General features: G+C 40.6%; 1 pseudogene; it reads right to left on the bottom strand.

The window, feature by feature from the left end:
* Positions 1 to 7,514, bottom strand: part of LOC103091339 (sodium/potassium-transporting ATPase subunit beta-3-like) — an 8,842-nt pseudogene extending 1,328 nt beyond the window's left edge.
* Positions 7,515 to 16,167: the final 8,653 nt, after the last annotated feature.

Below are 16,167 nucleotides of genomic sequence, written 5' to 3' on the forward strand. Positions count from 1 at the left end.
CGCGGACCCGCTCTGCACCTCCACCAGAGTCTGTCCGTACAAAGGCGCGCTGCGTACAAATAAGGCCCTGGGGGCGCTCGGGCCGCAGGCTCCGGGCTCCAGGAAGGGGTCCCTGGCTTCCCGGCGCCGCTCAGGAAGGGAGGCTCCGGCTCATTGGAGCCGTCTTAGAGGCTGCTTACCACACCATTATTTGTCCATCTCTCTATACTGGTTGCTGAGAATGCTTTCATATATCATGAGAATTAGCCCTAATTTGCAAATATTTACTCTAACCATTTCAGACAAGCTTTGCTGGGATGTTATTGCTTTTGTTATTTGCCATAGGGCGCTTTAAATTTTTCAATAATAGAATCATTTACAAGTAATACAGCTCACTATAAAAAATGATCAAAAAGTAATATCCTGGCCACCATCGACTGCACAGGGAGATTAGAGCAGAGCTCTGGTAGTTTCGGGACACAGTGAGAAAGCTTTATTGTAATTCCAGGTTTCACTACTGAGCAGGCATTTACAAGACAGTGTCCCTGATTTACTTCACCTCTCCTAACTTCCCATAGCCTGGTCTGAATTAGGGATTTAATAAGAAGTAACCTGAATAGCTCTTAAGATCAAGGGAGATTTTTGGGAGCCTGGTGCTTAATCCCTCAACCACAGGGCTCCCCAGGGGGGGAGACATGATGAAATCACAATGCCACATGAACAATTCTGTGGACCAGTGACTGGTCCCCTCACACTTTAGGAGAGTGACATAGTGTCAGCCACTGTCTGAGTCAAAGCATGGGCCTGGGCCTGGGCACACTGCACTCTGTATCCCCTTTGCTTTGACCCCAGGCCATGTACCTCCAACAGCCCTCTCAGCTCGCAGTGATTCTCTAGATCCTCGTAAAAAGTAAATGTCATTTTTGTTTGTTTGTTATTCACATCAGTAGTTCTCCAACTGTGGTCCCTGGACCAGCAGCATCAGCATCACCTGGGAACTTGTTAGAAGTGCATATTCTTGGGCCTCACCCAGATGGGGCCCAGTAATTAGTGTTTAAACGTCATACAGATGACACAAGACAGTTTGAGAACCACTGCTCTAATCTAGAAATGACTGATAGAGTTTTATATGTTATCACCTCTCTGAGCCTCAGTCTTCTCAGTGGATGTGACAAAATCCCTCACTTTACCACAGTGGTGTGAGGAATAAATGGGAAATCCTTTGCAAATGGTATCTGTTGACTCTTCTGTGTTGTAAGATGAATTACCTCCTGGAGCTAGGAAAAGAACAGAAAATCCTTATACTATTTCCTTTATTAAAAAAAACAGTGCTGTAACTGATCTAAAAAAAATAAAGTCTTTTAAAAATGTGCTTTCTTTTCCTCCTTACTTTATCTTCCAGGAGACTATAATACAAAATATAGTGAGAAAATCTTTTTAAATGTCTGGCACACAATAAGACCTCAACAAATATTAGTCCTGGCCTACTCTGATTTCCCTCTCACATAAAAGAGATGAGTTTGATGTAAACTACATAGAATACAGCTATCATAGACAGCATCTGGAAATGTAAACAATAAGTAAAATATACATATATTTGCATAATGTATGAAGCTTTGGTGCCATGTCTTCATTGCATGAAGGAGGAGTCCTGAGGGAAGAAAATACTCCCACCATGTCCTTTTTTTAAGATTTATTTATTTATTTATTTAATTTTTGGCTGCGTTGGGTCTCCGTTGCTGTATGTGGGCTTTCTTTAGTAGCAGTGAGCAGGGGCTACTCTTCATTGCGATGCATGGGCTTCTCATTGTGGTGGCTTCTCATGTCGCGGGCTTCTGTAGTTGTGGCTCATGGGCTCTAGAGCACAGGCTCAGTAGTTGTGGCACATGGGCTTAGTAGCTCCGTGGCATGTGGGATCTTCCCGGACCAGGGGATGAACCCATGTCCCCTGCATTGGCAGGTGGATTCTTAACCACTGCACCATCAGGGAAGTCCCATCCACCATTTCCTTTTATTCCAGGTGGTTACTTGACCCTATTAGTTTAGCTCAAATTTGACATTGAAGAGGAATCATTTCTGCCTGATCAGTGTGGCTAGAGGTTTTGTCTGAGCCTCAGGCCTAATGCAAACATTACCAACTTGCCTAGAACAGTGTCTGTTACATGCCAGCCACTCGGTACACGGGAATGAACGAATGAATGATAGTGACTCCTGGGCTCAGTCTCCGGATGATCACCCATCTCCTCATTTAGAAGGCTGCAATCATGACCTCTGATAAATGGAAAGAAGCAGGTTTTGAGAATCTCTGTATATCAGGTTTTGTTCTAGGTGTTTGAGATACATTAGTGAACAAAACAAAGTGTTAACCCTCCATGTAGCTTACATTCTAAATTCTTAGAATATAGAGGAAGAATCAGACAATATACACTGCAATGTCAGGTAATGATAAGTGCTATGAATGTGCATGTGGATATGAGGATTAGCAAATAGAATTATTATTCCTCCAGCAGCTTAGAGAAATGGCTGATGCCAATTCTCAGGCATTTAATGTACAAGATAAGTCTAGAATATCTTGTCATATCATTTAGCAAAGAAGCGGTCAAAGATTACTAGGGTAAAAAAATAAAGGAATGCTGAGGTCATGTCAAAAGGACACAGGAGATAGCCTAAAGAGTCTTACACTGGCCTAAGATAGAACTTGACCATAAAAAAAAGACTATACCAAAAAAAAAAAAAGACTATAACAGATTGAAACACATTGAACATGTTTTTTAAACTGTCAAGACAGTTCTCAGAAAAAGATATATAAATGACTCTTAAATATATGAAATAATATTCAACCTTACTCATAAGAGAAGTATAAATTTAAAATAAGATATAATTTCTCACTTATCAGATTGGCAAAAAGTCAAAGGTTTGACCACATAGTCTTTGGTAAGGCTGTGAACAGACATTCTCATGCTTTGATGGTGGGAATGTAAAATAGTACCACCCCAATGGAGGCGAAGTTGTCGAATCTTGCAAAATTACATAAAGCTTTTTCCCTTTGACCCTGTAATCCCACTTCTAGGAATGTATTCCAAGGATACACTGGCAAAAATAACAGTAAAGCATATGCAGTAGATTATTCACTGCAGTTCTATATGTAATAGCAGAAGGTTAAAAAAAACAAATGTCCATCAATAAAGGACTGTTTGAATCAATTGCAATACATCCACATTAAGGAGTATTATGTAGCTGTAAAAAGAATGAGGAATATATACTCTATATACTACTTTGGAATGATCTCCTGGTATATATTGTTAAGGTGAAAAAGACAAGGTGGAGAAAAGCACGTATAGTATGCTACCATTTACCTAAAAAGAGAGAGAGAGGGATGAGTACACAGATGATAGTGATAGAGGATGATGATAGAGAGAGAGAGATTCCTGATATTAAATCAAAATAATGGGCAGACATCTGATCCACTTCCATCTTGGGCCCCAGGAGTTCAGGCTATGGGATTGGCAGCAGCAAAGTAGCCCAGCTTTGTGAAGACTCCTAGGCACCCAGGCACGCATCTTCCTCACTGAAGCCACCACCAAGATTTCTATGAAGAAGGTCAATTCAGCTAAAAAGGCAGTAAAGAAAGAGCCCAAGAGGAGATTCACAGGTTGTAGCCAAACCTGTTCCTTCCAAAGTTGAGACTAAGCCAAAAACAAAAGGCAACAAGAAAGAATAAACCTTCAGGAAAAATGTGCAAACAAGAGGGAAAGGAGGAGCAAAAGGGAAATCCACTGGGACTGGGGTGGCTAACCAAGACACTACAGGCTGCAAAAAAGAAGAAACAAAAAAGGAGAGCATGGCCTCTGATGCAGCAGGACGGAAAGAAGTCAAGTCTGACTGGCATACTTAAACCAAGTCTTACTGGTGGTCCCAGTGCCTCCCTTCTTCAACAATATGGAGGAATGTTTTTTATCAGCTATTTAGAAAATGCAAATATTTTAGTAGTTCCAGAAACATATTTTTAAGAAGGAAGAAATTCCACCTCATTTAAAAAACATATTTAGATAAGTGTAAATGCTTTGTTTAGGAGATGAAATCATGTGCTGGCTGTTTATTTTTCTGTAAAGCCATAAATTAGTCAGATATTGAATGAAAGGAAGCTTTGACTGTCTTGTGTGTCAACTTAGCATTCCGTAGACTGGAGACGAGGGTAGTGTTTATATCCTGTTATACAAAGCATAACTAAATGGTAATTTAGAGCCACAATCATGCACTTAACATGTCATAAATATTAAAAATTATTTATTCATATTGTTTTATTAATTATCATATCAGAAAGCAAGAAAGATATCAAAGACGATTGGGGTAGTGTCAAAAGCACTCAGGAACCAACTTGAGAAGGGCTACAATGCCAATTTGAATATCATTAAGAATAATAACTGCAATGAACTTATGAATTGAAACACATCAAAAATGTTAAAAACCCATGAGTAATAATGACTCTGAAAAATATATTCATTGGTCACCTTTGGAGGATGGTGCTAAGGGAATCCAAGCTGTCCCTTAGAGTGATGAAATAGCTTTCGAGAGGAATTTTTCCTTTATAGACATATTGCAACTAGTAAATGAAGGAAGAATTATAGAATTGGAATATCACCATCTTATAAACCCCTAATGAAATAATGAATCTAGGTAATGACTATCAATGACCACTAATATCACAAAGAAGAGATTCAGCCAGATATTCTGTACCTCTTGATGGAAATACACACAACATTTATGAAATATTCCTGCCCCAAAAAAATCAGTCTTGAATCAGATCAAGGCTCTAGATCTACCCGTTTACAGGAAGTATAAGGAACAAAAGAATATGTTAACCAACACTTCAGAGATGTGATCAGCAAAATCCAAAATGTGAGAAACTTTACAGGATAAACAACCTGTTTTCTTCAACAAATAAATTGAAATAATAATTTAAAAATAAAAACAGAGACAGGAAACCAATGAATTGAGAGACTTAAAAGACATCCACAAAATACAATGTATGGACTTATTTGAATCCCATTTCAAAGAAACTGTAAAAGGAAAATTAGGCAGTCAGGAAAATTAGAACACTAAGTGGAAATATAATGTTAAGAAATATTGTTAATTGCTTTATGAATAATAGTGATTTCTTTAAAGTCCATCCTGTTTGGATGGATTAAATACAATTGACTATAAATTGATAATTATTGAAGTTAGTTGGTGAGAATATGTTAATCTATTACTATCTACTTAGGTAAATATGTTTGAAAAAATCCATATTAAAAATATAAGAAGCATACACCTACAGCGTCCCTAATATAAATTCATGTCCCTACTAAGAGTTGAACTCAGCATGAACATAAATGCACCATTGGTCTAGTTTGGTAGAAGTGGTTCAGAGAAAGCAATAATGAGGTCAGAAAAAGAAGTATAATTAAATGAATTATGAAGGTCAAACACAGTAAGTCAAAAAAACATAAGCTAAACCCTTCAGCCATCCATAGGCACTCAAGATATTAAGAAGATAAAAGTAATACTAGAGCTTCTCAGATACTCTTGGAATTTTATTTGATTGGAGTCTTACCAGATGCATCTGGTAAGAGAATGATGATAGTGAGTTAGTTCTAAAAACCCAAACTTTGATCATCTGCAGCCTCCTCTTCTGCCTTTCTTCTCTGTCCCAGTAAAAGCTGTCATCGCCTCATCCAACCAGTTGTTCAAGCCAAAAACCTAGGAATCATTGACACGTTCTTCTCCCTCATTCTCCACATCCAATTCTTTACCAAGAGCTGTTAATTTGCAAATACTTCTAAAATATTTCTACTTCTCTCCATCTCTACCCCTACCATCCTAGCAAATGTCACCATAATTCTCATCCAAACAACTGCAATAGCCTCTCAACTCTTTTAGTCATCCCTCCACTCTTGCCCTTTCCAATCAATTCTCAGAAGTGCAGCTAGAATGTTTTCAAAATGTAAATCCTGTCAGGCTCATTTCCCTGCCTAAATCCTTGCTATGTCTTCCCTTGGGTCTTGAGATAAATACCAGAATCCGAAACACAGTATATAAGGCCCTGTGTAATCTGGTCCCTGCTACCTCTCCAGCTTCATCTTCCACCATTTTGCCTCCCACTCTCTGCAGTCCAGTCACACTGACCTTATGTTCTTCAACTGCATCACACTCCCTCGGTGTCAAGGTCTTCATGTATACGGTTACCTCTGCCTGGAACTCTTCCTCTCACCCTACTTCTTGACCCCATTCTTCTGGATAACTCCAATTTATCTTTCAGATACCAACTTAATATCTGTTTCTAGAAGTCCTCTGACCCTAACTCCTCCACTCCCAGATAAGGTAAAGTGTTGACAGAGTACTTCTCCCATCATAGCCCTTATCACACCATATTACAATTATTTGTTTAATATACTTCTCTCCCAGTACACTCTAAGCTCTCTAAGAGAAATAATCAGGTATGACTTGTTCACTATTTTATTTCCAGTATTTAGATCATTGCATGGGACAGTTTACTCAAAAAATAGTTGTTAAATGAAAGACAAATAAGTCCCTTGTTGTTTTGAGGATTTCCCTGTTCTGAAGGTGACACAACTGTTTTATTAATGTTTATTAATGAATACTGGTTTAAAAAACACCAGAAGAGTCTAAATGTTACAATATTTTCATGTCCTGATGTTCCACCTATCCACAGACGGTGAGACATTCTATCAATAAGGCCTGTGCCTAAGAATGAGTTTATACATTATGAGTGCCTGCTCTTTAAGGTCACTTCTCCACCTGTACTCTGCATCCATTCCTGTCCAGTATCTTCAGATACTTTGCCTACATCCTTATCTCTCTTTATAGATCATTCTAATAGATCATAGTAGCATCTAAGCCTGCTCTAGTATCACTCATCTTTGAAAAGCCCTCACTTGATCCATATTCCTCTCCACCTACCACTCAATTTCTCAACGGCTCTTGAGTAAAAGTTTTCTAAAGAATTATCTATTCTCATTGACTCCTCTTCTTAATCTCCCATTCACTCTTCAGTGTACTCTGAAATGGCTTCTCTATCTGAAATGGAGTCTCTATCACACCACTGAAACTACTCTTGTCAAGGGCACTGAAGACCTCAATGTACCAAATCCAGTGGACACATTTCTGTTGTCTTCTCTCTTGATGCCTTAACAGTTGAATTCCTTTTTTGAAAGAGTTTCCTCTCTTGAATCCTGGGGTACCACTGTCTACTAATTTTCTTCTTACTCCACTAATCACTCCTTCTCAGTCCCCTTTGCTGGATTCTTCCATATGCTGGGGTTCCTCAGGGATCTTTTCTTGACCCTTTTCTCATTTCCCACTCTATACCCTTTCCCTAAGAGGCATTCTCATGAGTACAATCACAGCCTATGTACTGGTGACTCCCAAGACTATAACTCCAGCCCAATCCTCTCTGCTGAGCTTCAGATTCATATACCTGACTGCCTGATGGACATCTCCACTTGATGTTCTTCAAGTACTTCAAATTCGAACATGTCTGATAGCAGAGTCATCATCTTCATTTTAAATGTGCTCCTCTTCCAATGTTACCTATCTCATGGGCACTACCATCCAATCACTTGCAGAAGCTAGAAAACCAGAGTAATTCTTTTTTTTTTCTTTTTTTTTTTTTTGCGGTACGTGGGCCTCTCGCTGTTGTGGCCTCTTCCGTTGCGGAGCACAGGCTCCGGACGCGCAGGCTCAGCGGCCATGGCTCACGGGCCCAGCTGCTCCGTGGCATGTGGGATCTTCCTGGACCAGGGCACGAACCTGTGTCCCCTGCATCAGCAGGCAGACTCTCAACCACTGCACCACCAGGGAAGCCCCAGAGTAATTCTTGATTTATTCTTCTCCTCTATCCCTAATCAGCCACGAAATTCTACTATTTCTACAGCATTAATATCTTTTGATTCTTTCCAAGTATCTTTTCCCCATCCCCAGAACCAGAAGCCCTATGAATTAAAAATATTGTGGTACTCTCATTTCTGCTCTAATTCAATAGTACTAAACTCACATGTATGTTAAAATTAAAATAGCTTCTGACAAAGACTCCCTCCTTGACCAAACTTTAATTAGGCTTCGCTGAGCCCTCTTCTTGACTAAGACTCAAACTTGGCCTACCTTTAGTAAAGAGTCCTGTTAAGACAGTTTGGCAAGAATATCCCTACGCTTGATGTCTCCTCTTAGTAATTTTCTATACACTGACCCCCTCACTCTTCTCATAGACTATAAATCCCCAGCTGTCATTGTAGTATTTGGAGTTGAGTTCAGTCTCTCTCCCTTGCTGCAATAGTCTCTCCCCTGTTGCAATAATCTTGAATGAAGTCTTCCTTACCATTTTAACAAGTATTATAATAATTTTTCTTTGACATTTCTTCCAAATTTATTGATTATACACTTAATAATTTCATCAGAACTAATTTTTTCTTTTCCTTGGTTCCTCCACCCTTCTGGTGCCCTAAATATCAATATATGCTTAGTCTGCCTACTGGGAAATTTAACACTATTCCCTCCTACACTTTAATTCAGACTATCAACACTTATTGCTAAAGCAACATGTTTCCTATGACCATGCTGAGTTATTTGTATTGCTGTTTCTTCTAATTGGAATTCCTTTGTCTGTCCTCCACATTTGATGGACTAACTTTAGCTTTCCTTCAAATCTCTTCTTAGACATAATTCACTTTGGGAAGCCTTCTCTACCCCAATGGTGTGCTAGAATTAACTTATCCTGACTTTCAAGAGCCTGTTATGCACAACTCTATGTTCAGTGACATCAATTTGGTAGCTTGAAACTGGCCATGATGGGAGCATTTCCACCATGAAAATCACCAAACACTAACAAATCAGGGCTTTTATATTTTTCAGAGAACTGATTGTTAAACATTAACCAGCACACCACTGCCCTGCCTCCTCCCCACCCACCCAAAATTTGCGTTAGATGGCTCTGCTATGGGCTCTGATAATAACCCTAACACCCATCACTATGTACTGTAGGTTACTTGTCTGTGTCTCCCTCCATACTGAAATTTTCTTGAGAGTAGAGATACTATATCTCTAGAATCTTAGCCAGTATTTGGTTCACATAAGTTATTAATTAGTGTTAGTAGTCTCTGACAGATTGTTTATCTGAATGAATGACTAGAATGCATGCTTGTTAAACACTTGCCAACCCTGGGAGAACCATTAGCAGAGATGATGGTTCTTGACTACCATCTTCAGTGATCACTTATTTGCCTGAAAAGCATGGAATCAGAGCAAGGGGACTGAGCTGGATACTTTCCATGGCCTGTGCCATCAAGCTGTAACTTGATGCAGATATTTCATCTACACCACAGGTATATGTTTGTCCTACAGAATGAATCATGCTAACCATGGTCCAGGGATCCCTCTCTCTCTTCCCTCTCAAGCAGCAGAAAAGACTGTAGTGTTTGCCTGTCTGATTCACCCTCTTCTTGGCTGCTATTGTTCATCAGCCAGCATTTACGGTTAACATCAAGGGACTACAATAGCATGCAGATCCAGTAATATCTGGCATAGCAGATTTCCAAATCCACTCATATAAGGAGATAGAAATGGTACCATAAGCAGAGTTCTGGTGTAGAGGAGAACCTCTCTAAAATAGCTACAGCCAGAAGCTTGAGAGTTGTAACTCAGCTAGACATCCTTGATCTGTGACTACAAATTCCTGGATAGCTAGAAGCACCCCTGGGGATTCCAAAAATAGTTATGGCAGAGTACTCCATAGTCCTGCTACTCAAAGTATGATCTGATATCAAACAGCATCAGCACCACCTGAGAGATTGTTAGAAAAGCAGAATCTGGGACTTCCTTGGTGGCACAGTGGTTAAGAATCCGCCTGCCAATGCAGGGGACACAGGTTCGATTCCTGGTCCGGAAAGATATCACGTGCCGCTAAGCCCATGCGCCACAACTACTGAAGCCCGCGTGCCTAGAGCCCGTGCTCCGCAGCAAGAGAAGCCACTGCAATGAAAAGCCCGTGAACTGCAAGGAGGAGTAGCTCCCGCTCACCGCAACTAGAGAAAACCCGTGCACAGCAACAGACCCAACACAACCAATAAATTAAATAAATAAATAAATAAATTTATAAAAGAAAGAAAAGTAGAATCTTAGGCTCCACTCTGGACCTACTGGATTAGAGTCTGCATTTTCAGCAGATTCCTTCAGGTGATCTGAATGCATATTTAAGTTTGAAAGGCACTGATCTATAGAACATCGAACTTCCTGTAACCAAGCAGTTAGAGCCATGGAGTTTAGGGCGTTAATGCTAATGACACTTCATAATAATAAATACTATTTATGTACCATGAAGGTATTTACATTCATTGTCATTGAATGAAAAAATAACTCTACTACTTAGTCAATTAAAGTCAACATGACGCTGAAGCTTGAAAGCTCACCATCTGAAAAAGAAGCACCCTAATAAACAACACAGGCTTGGGAGTTAAATAAAGCCTGGATTTGAGTCCTGCTTATTTCATTCACTTGTAGAATGATCTTGAAAGAACTACTCAACTTTTCTAAATATCCATTTCTTCATCTGTAAAATGGAGATAGTAATAGTATATTATTTTCAGAGTAGTGGTGAGAATTAAATGCAAAAATGCAAAAATATATATAAAATGTCTGGCATATGGTATTTACTCATTAAATGTAAGTTCCCTCTCTCCATGCAACCTCCTTTCTGAAAAGAAATTAAATTTAAAAAAAACAAACAGCTCAATCATGCCATGGAGAGCCTTTGGAAATTTAACAGCCAAAAGGAAAATAAGTTCTATTTTGTACATGATGTGGTAAATTCAATACCATTTCTGTGTGGTGCAATGAATTGGTTTGATAGAACCTGGGTTGAAAGACAGACCATTACATTCTTTTCAAATCAATTGGTGGGATTTCCTTTCAGTTTTTGGATTTCCTAGGTTACTATCAGAGATGCATGTTGTATTCTTCCATGCTCTCTGGGAAGCATATTTTGGCCTGGTGTCTTTACCTATCAAAACAGAGACACAAGCTAGACAGACAGGAGAGAGTAAATACTGAGGATTACTGGATGGGCAGCCCAGGTCCCACACAGTCTTTCCCAATCCAGGGCCACCACCACTAAAGCTTCTTCTCTTTACATCTGTTTTGTCATCTGATTGTTCTCTGATATCCCTGTTCCCACCTCCCACCATGCTCTATGAATACCAGAAGCAAGTTTTTCAGGGTTTTGTTCTTGCTTCTGCTGTAAGGAAACAACACGATGGTGACAGCAGCAGCTTCCCCTCCCCTTAAGTGTGGGCTGGACTCACTTCCAACTGAAAGAATATGACATAAGTGAGGGTGTGTGTCTAGGTCACAGGTCTCACAGCTTCCTGTTTGATCTCTCTCAGGTCATTCACTCTGGAGGAGGTCAGTAATTGTGTCATAAGGACTCTCAACCAACCCTATGAAGAAATCTACATGGTGAGGAACTGAGACATCTTGCAAGCCCCATGAGCCCATCTTGGAAGTGGCTACTTCAACTCCAGTCAAACCTTCAAATGCCTGCAGTCCTGGCTGACATCTTTTTTTTTTATAGGTATATTCTTTTTTTAATATAAATTTATTTATTTTTGGCTGCATTGGGTCTTCATTGCTGCATGTGGGCTTTCTCTGGTTGCAGTGAGTGGGGGCTACTCTTCCTTGCGGTGCATGGGCTTCTCATTACGGTGGTTTCCCTTGTTGCGGAGCATGGGCTCTAGGTGCATGGGCTTCAGCAGTTGTGGCACGTGTGCTCAGTAGTTGTGGCTCACAGGCTCTAGAGCACAGGCTCAGTAGTTGTGGAATACGGGCTCAGTTGCTCTGTGGCATGTGGGATCTTCCCAGACCAGGGCTCGAACCCATGTCCCCTGCATTAGCAGGTGGATTCTTAACCACTGCACCACCAGGGAAGCACCCCCTGGCTGACATCTTGACTGCAACCTCATGAGAGACCTGGAGCCAACTTAGCCACTCCCAGATTCCTGACCCTCAGAAATATGTGAGATAATAAATGTTTGTTGTTTTAAGCTGCTGCATTTGGGCGTAAGTAGTTATGCAGCCATAGGTAACTAATAAGACACTTCAAATAATTTGCTCCCCTCAAAAGGCAGACTTATATATACTACTGGAAACAATGTATAAAGTTGCCATTCTCTGTCCCCTGGTTTTGTTTAACAATTCTCCCCATAAGAGACATCACATGTCTGCTCTTCTTCTTGTATTACTCAATCAGCTTTTGTGGAAGCCATAGTATTTGTTTAGTGGTAACACTGAATGAACAAGATGAGTACACCTGAAACTATAAGAGAACAACCAAGGGGGATTTAAAATCTGCTCAAAAAGAACCGAGAGATAAGAAATCAGGGTGGCTGGAGAAGTAAAAAGTGGTTTCAAAGAAGAGGTAAAACATTTTCAGTATATTCTGCAGAGAATAAAATTGTTCTTCTAACCAAAAAAAGTAAACTAATATCAACTGAGAAATACTGAATTGGGAACAAGTGGAAGAACCAACATTATATGTAGCAAATTTTCCTATCCAGCTCACATACACTTCTGTAAATTTGAAGAATGCTGTAACAGTTTGGGAACTATTTGTCCTTGATCTAGTCAGCAATGAGACCTTCTAGAACAGAAGGAAAGTGCATCATCACAGCCCATAAAAAATAAAGCCAACTGTCAACTGGAAATAAACATATATTGAGCACCTACTGTGTGCCAGGCAAGGGACTCTGCATGGGGAAAGGTGGCTTGCCTTAACCAGACTCCTCTCCCCAGGGTTGGCACCCCTCCTTTTCGCCCTGCTTGATACTCTTCCTCCACAAAATAGATAAGAGTAGGGGCAAGGGGCTTCCCTGGTGGCGCAGTGCTTGAGAGTCCGCCTGCCGATGCAGGAGACGTGGGTTCGTGCCCCGTTTCGGGAAGGTCCCACATGCCGCGGAGCGGCTGGGCCCGTGAGCCATGGCCGCTGAGCCTGCGCGTCCGGAGCCTGTGCTCCGCAAATGGGAGAGGCCACAACAGTGAGAGGCCCGCATAACGCAAGAAAAAAAAAAAAAAAAAGAGTAGGGGCAAGGAATCTAGACATAGAGCTAGAAGGGGAGGGGCAAATTCCTGTCACTGCCACTAATGAGACTTCATAATAAACATGTAACATGAGTATAAACTAACGATTATATTCATTTTGCCATTTAATCTAAAAACAACTGCATTTTCTCCACTCCTCTCTAATTTCCAGCAATCTGCTTTTTTACCAAAATAAGGCTGGTCCTCCCCCTTCCTTGAGACTTGGTTTATTCTTCTCTGAAATGAGAGTAACTATGCTCCCTCATGGGGTTGATCTGAGGATGCAATGACATCATGTGTGTGTGAGAGCCAAACCCTGTGAAAATTGAACTCTAGCATGTTAAAGGGGTGTGGAGAATGCAGGAGTCTCTTGAGGGAACAGACAATGGTGTAGTTTGCCAAGAGCACAGATGGCTTGGAAGAGAGGACTAGAAATGTAGTTTGGATCCATGGAGTGGGGAGCATTGAATGCCAGCTCAGGACTCTACAAATAATGTCAGAATCTCCAGCCTGGATAATGTGTTGGTTGGGGCAGGGGTGAGAATACTTTGGCATAAGAATAATAATATTATTTCAATTGATAATGGCATACAAATGTTATCTTTTATCCCTTTCCACTTATTTCAAGATCTTATTTATTGTGGCTAATATGCAACATGTCTTATTTTCTAGAATTTTAACTCCTAAATTTCATCTCAAATGAAGCTGTATACATATGTAACATTTGTATTTTACTCACAACTTTCTGACAACAATGTTATTCCAAGACCTTGGGAAATGGAGGGAAGTGACAGCCAGGGTAAGCAGTATGTCCTTCTATTGATAGGCAGTGGGATGCCTCTGAGAGTGTCTGGGTAATGGGATCACAACCAGCTTCAGGAATCCTCTTGGGGTTAATGAGCTTCCCAGGATCCCACGGAACTGACACAACCTGTGCTCAGTAAATATGACTTTCTTTCCTTCTGAGACTCTATCCCCACTCGTTACCCTACCCAAAGGTGTTCACTCCTGACACAGGCCCCTATTGGGGTCATGATTTATTTGTGGAAAATAAATGGTTCCATTTTGGGGTTAACAGTCACACCTCACATGAGACTTAGCACATGATCAGTGCTCAATAGATATTTTTTGACTGAATGAACAATGGATGGATAGGTAAATGGAAATTTGGCCACACTGCTCTCCCGCTGCCTCTTACCTCCAGCCATACTGGCATTCTTTCAGTCCCTTTTACTCACCATGCTCTCTCTGAACACATAGCCTTAAGCCTTCTCCCCAACCCCCAGCTCAAACCTAATTAGTCTCTATTCTTCTGTTACCTCTCAGCTCAATACTCTCTCAGAGCAACATTCCTGACCACCTTGACTAGTCAAATCTCCCTATTTTATAGGCCCTCATAGCATCATGGACCCCTTCTTCCTGGCACTTGTCCTCACTGGCAAGTGCACTCTTGTATAGATATCTGCATGCTATTTGGCTCCCCTACTAGATTATGAGCTCCATGAAGACAGAGACCTTGTAGACGATTTTTGCTCGCATCTGTTTCCTCAGCATCTAGCACAGTGCCTGGCAACAAGTAGGCCCTCAATATGTATTTCGTGAATGAATGAGTAGGCATTTTTAGGTGGTCTTTAAAAAAATTGCCCTCCTGCCAGCAGGCGAGACTGATATATACTACTAGAAGCACTGTCTGAGAATGCCTTCTGTCAAAGAGAAACAGAGCCAGACACCAGACAAAAGCAGTAAAGACAGATTTTTTGCAATAGGGGAAAAGAGACTTCAGTACAGAACTGGGCTCAATTATGAATACAACAAGGACAAGTGGGGATTTATAGCCAAAGAACAGAGTGAGAGAGACAGCAGATGGAAAAATTACTAAGAGGAGACATCAAGGGGAGGGAGATTCTTGCTAAATTGACAACAGAATTTTTGCTAGAGGCAGGCCAAGGTGATCAGATATCAAGGGTGGGGGATGACTTCACAGGAGCCTTGCTAAAACTGGGCTAGGCATGCCAAGGACACGGTCACAGGACAGGGTCCCAGAACAAGGCCTAATTGTAAAGGGGGCTTAGAAGAGCCTGCCTAAAGTTTGGTCAAGGAGAGAGTCTGTCAGTTCCTCAGGCTGTTGTATTTTTATCATTATGACCTACCTTTCCTTTTAGTCTTCCCACAAAATATATCATATCTCCACTATTCTTTACTTATTACTCTATAGGCATTTAAAGTATTTCTTTGAGGTATAATTTATATTCATAAAATTCACCCATTTTAAGTCTACAATTCAATGGCTTTTAGTAAATTTACAGAGTTGTACAAACCATCACCATAATCTAAGTTTAGGACATTTATCTCTAAAAGATCTTCCATGCCCATTTGCAGTCACTCCCCCATCCCCACCCCATAGGCACTTTTGAAGACCCTCATATTTGCTTAAGGATAAAAGATATATACACTACCAAACGTAAGGTAGATAGCTAGTGGGAAGCAGCCGCATAGCACAGGGAGATCAGCTCGGTGCTTTGTGACCACCTTAGAGGGGTGGGATAGGGAGGGTGGGAGGGAGGGAGACACAAGAGGTTAGAAATATGGGAACATATGTATATGTATAGCTGATTCACTTTGTTATAAAGCAGAAACTAACACACCATTGAAAAGCAATTATACTCCAATAAATATGTTAAAAAATAATAATGATGACTAGGCTACTTGAAACAATTGACTAAATATAGTTCTGTAAGATCAATGATTGTAATGTGTAACTCCAGATATGTGAAGAAGCAACAAGAAGGAATCTTTTCCTGGACCATAGCTGTCTAGTAAGACAGGTGGTCCAGAGACTTTTGGCTACTGTTAACAGGGCCTAGTTCAATAGTAGCACATTGAGTGGCCTATCAATGAAATCTTGCAGACCTAGGAATGAGAATTCCTAGCACCGTTGGACAAAATGGTCATGAAATGCTTCCCAAACTTTGGTCAAAATTAAGACCAAAAGGGAGGGCATCATAAAATAAAGAATGTTGCCCACTATCCAGTTCTACAAGAATCAAGTTATTAGCCACTGCAGTC

Source organism: Lipotes vexillifer, unplaced genomic scaffold (assembly GCF_000442215.2).
Source record: "Lipotes vexillifer unplaced genomic scaffold, Lipotes_vexillifer_v1.1 scaffold152, whole genome shotgun sequence".
NCBI classification, from domain to species: domain Eukaryota; kingdom Metazoa; phylum Chordata; class Mammalia; order Artiodactyla; family Lipotidae; genus Lipotes; species Lipotes vexillifer.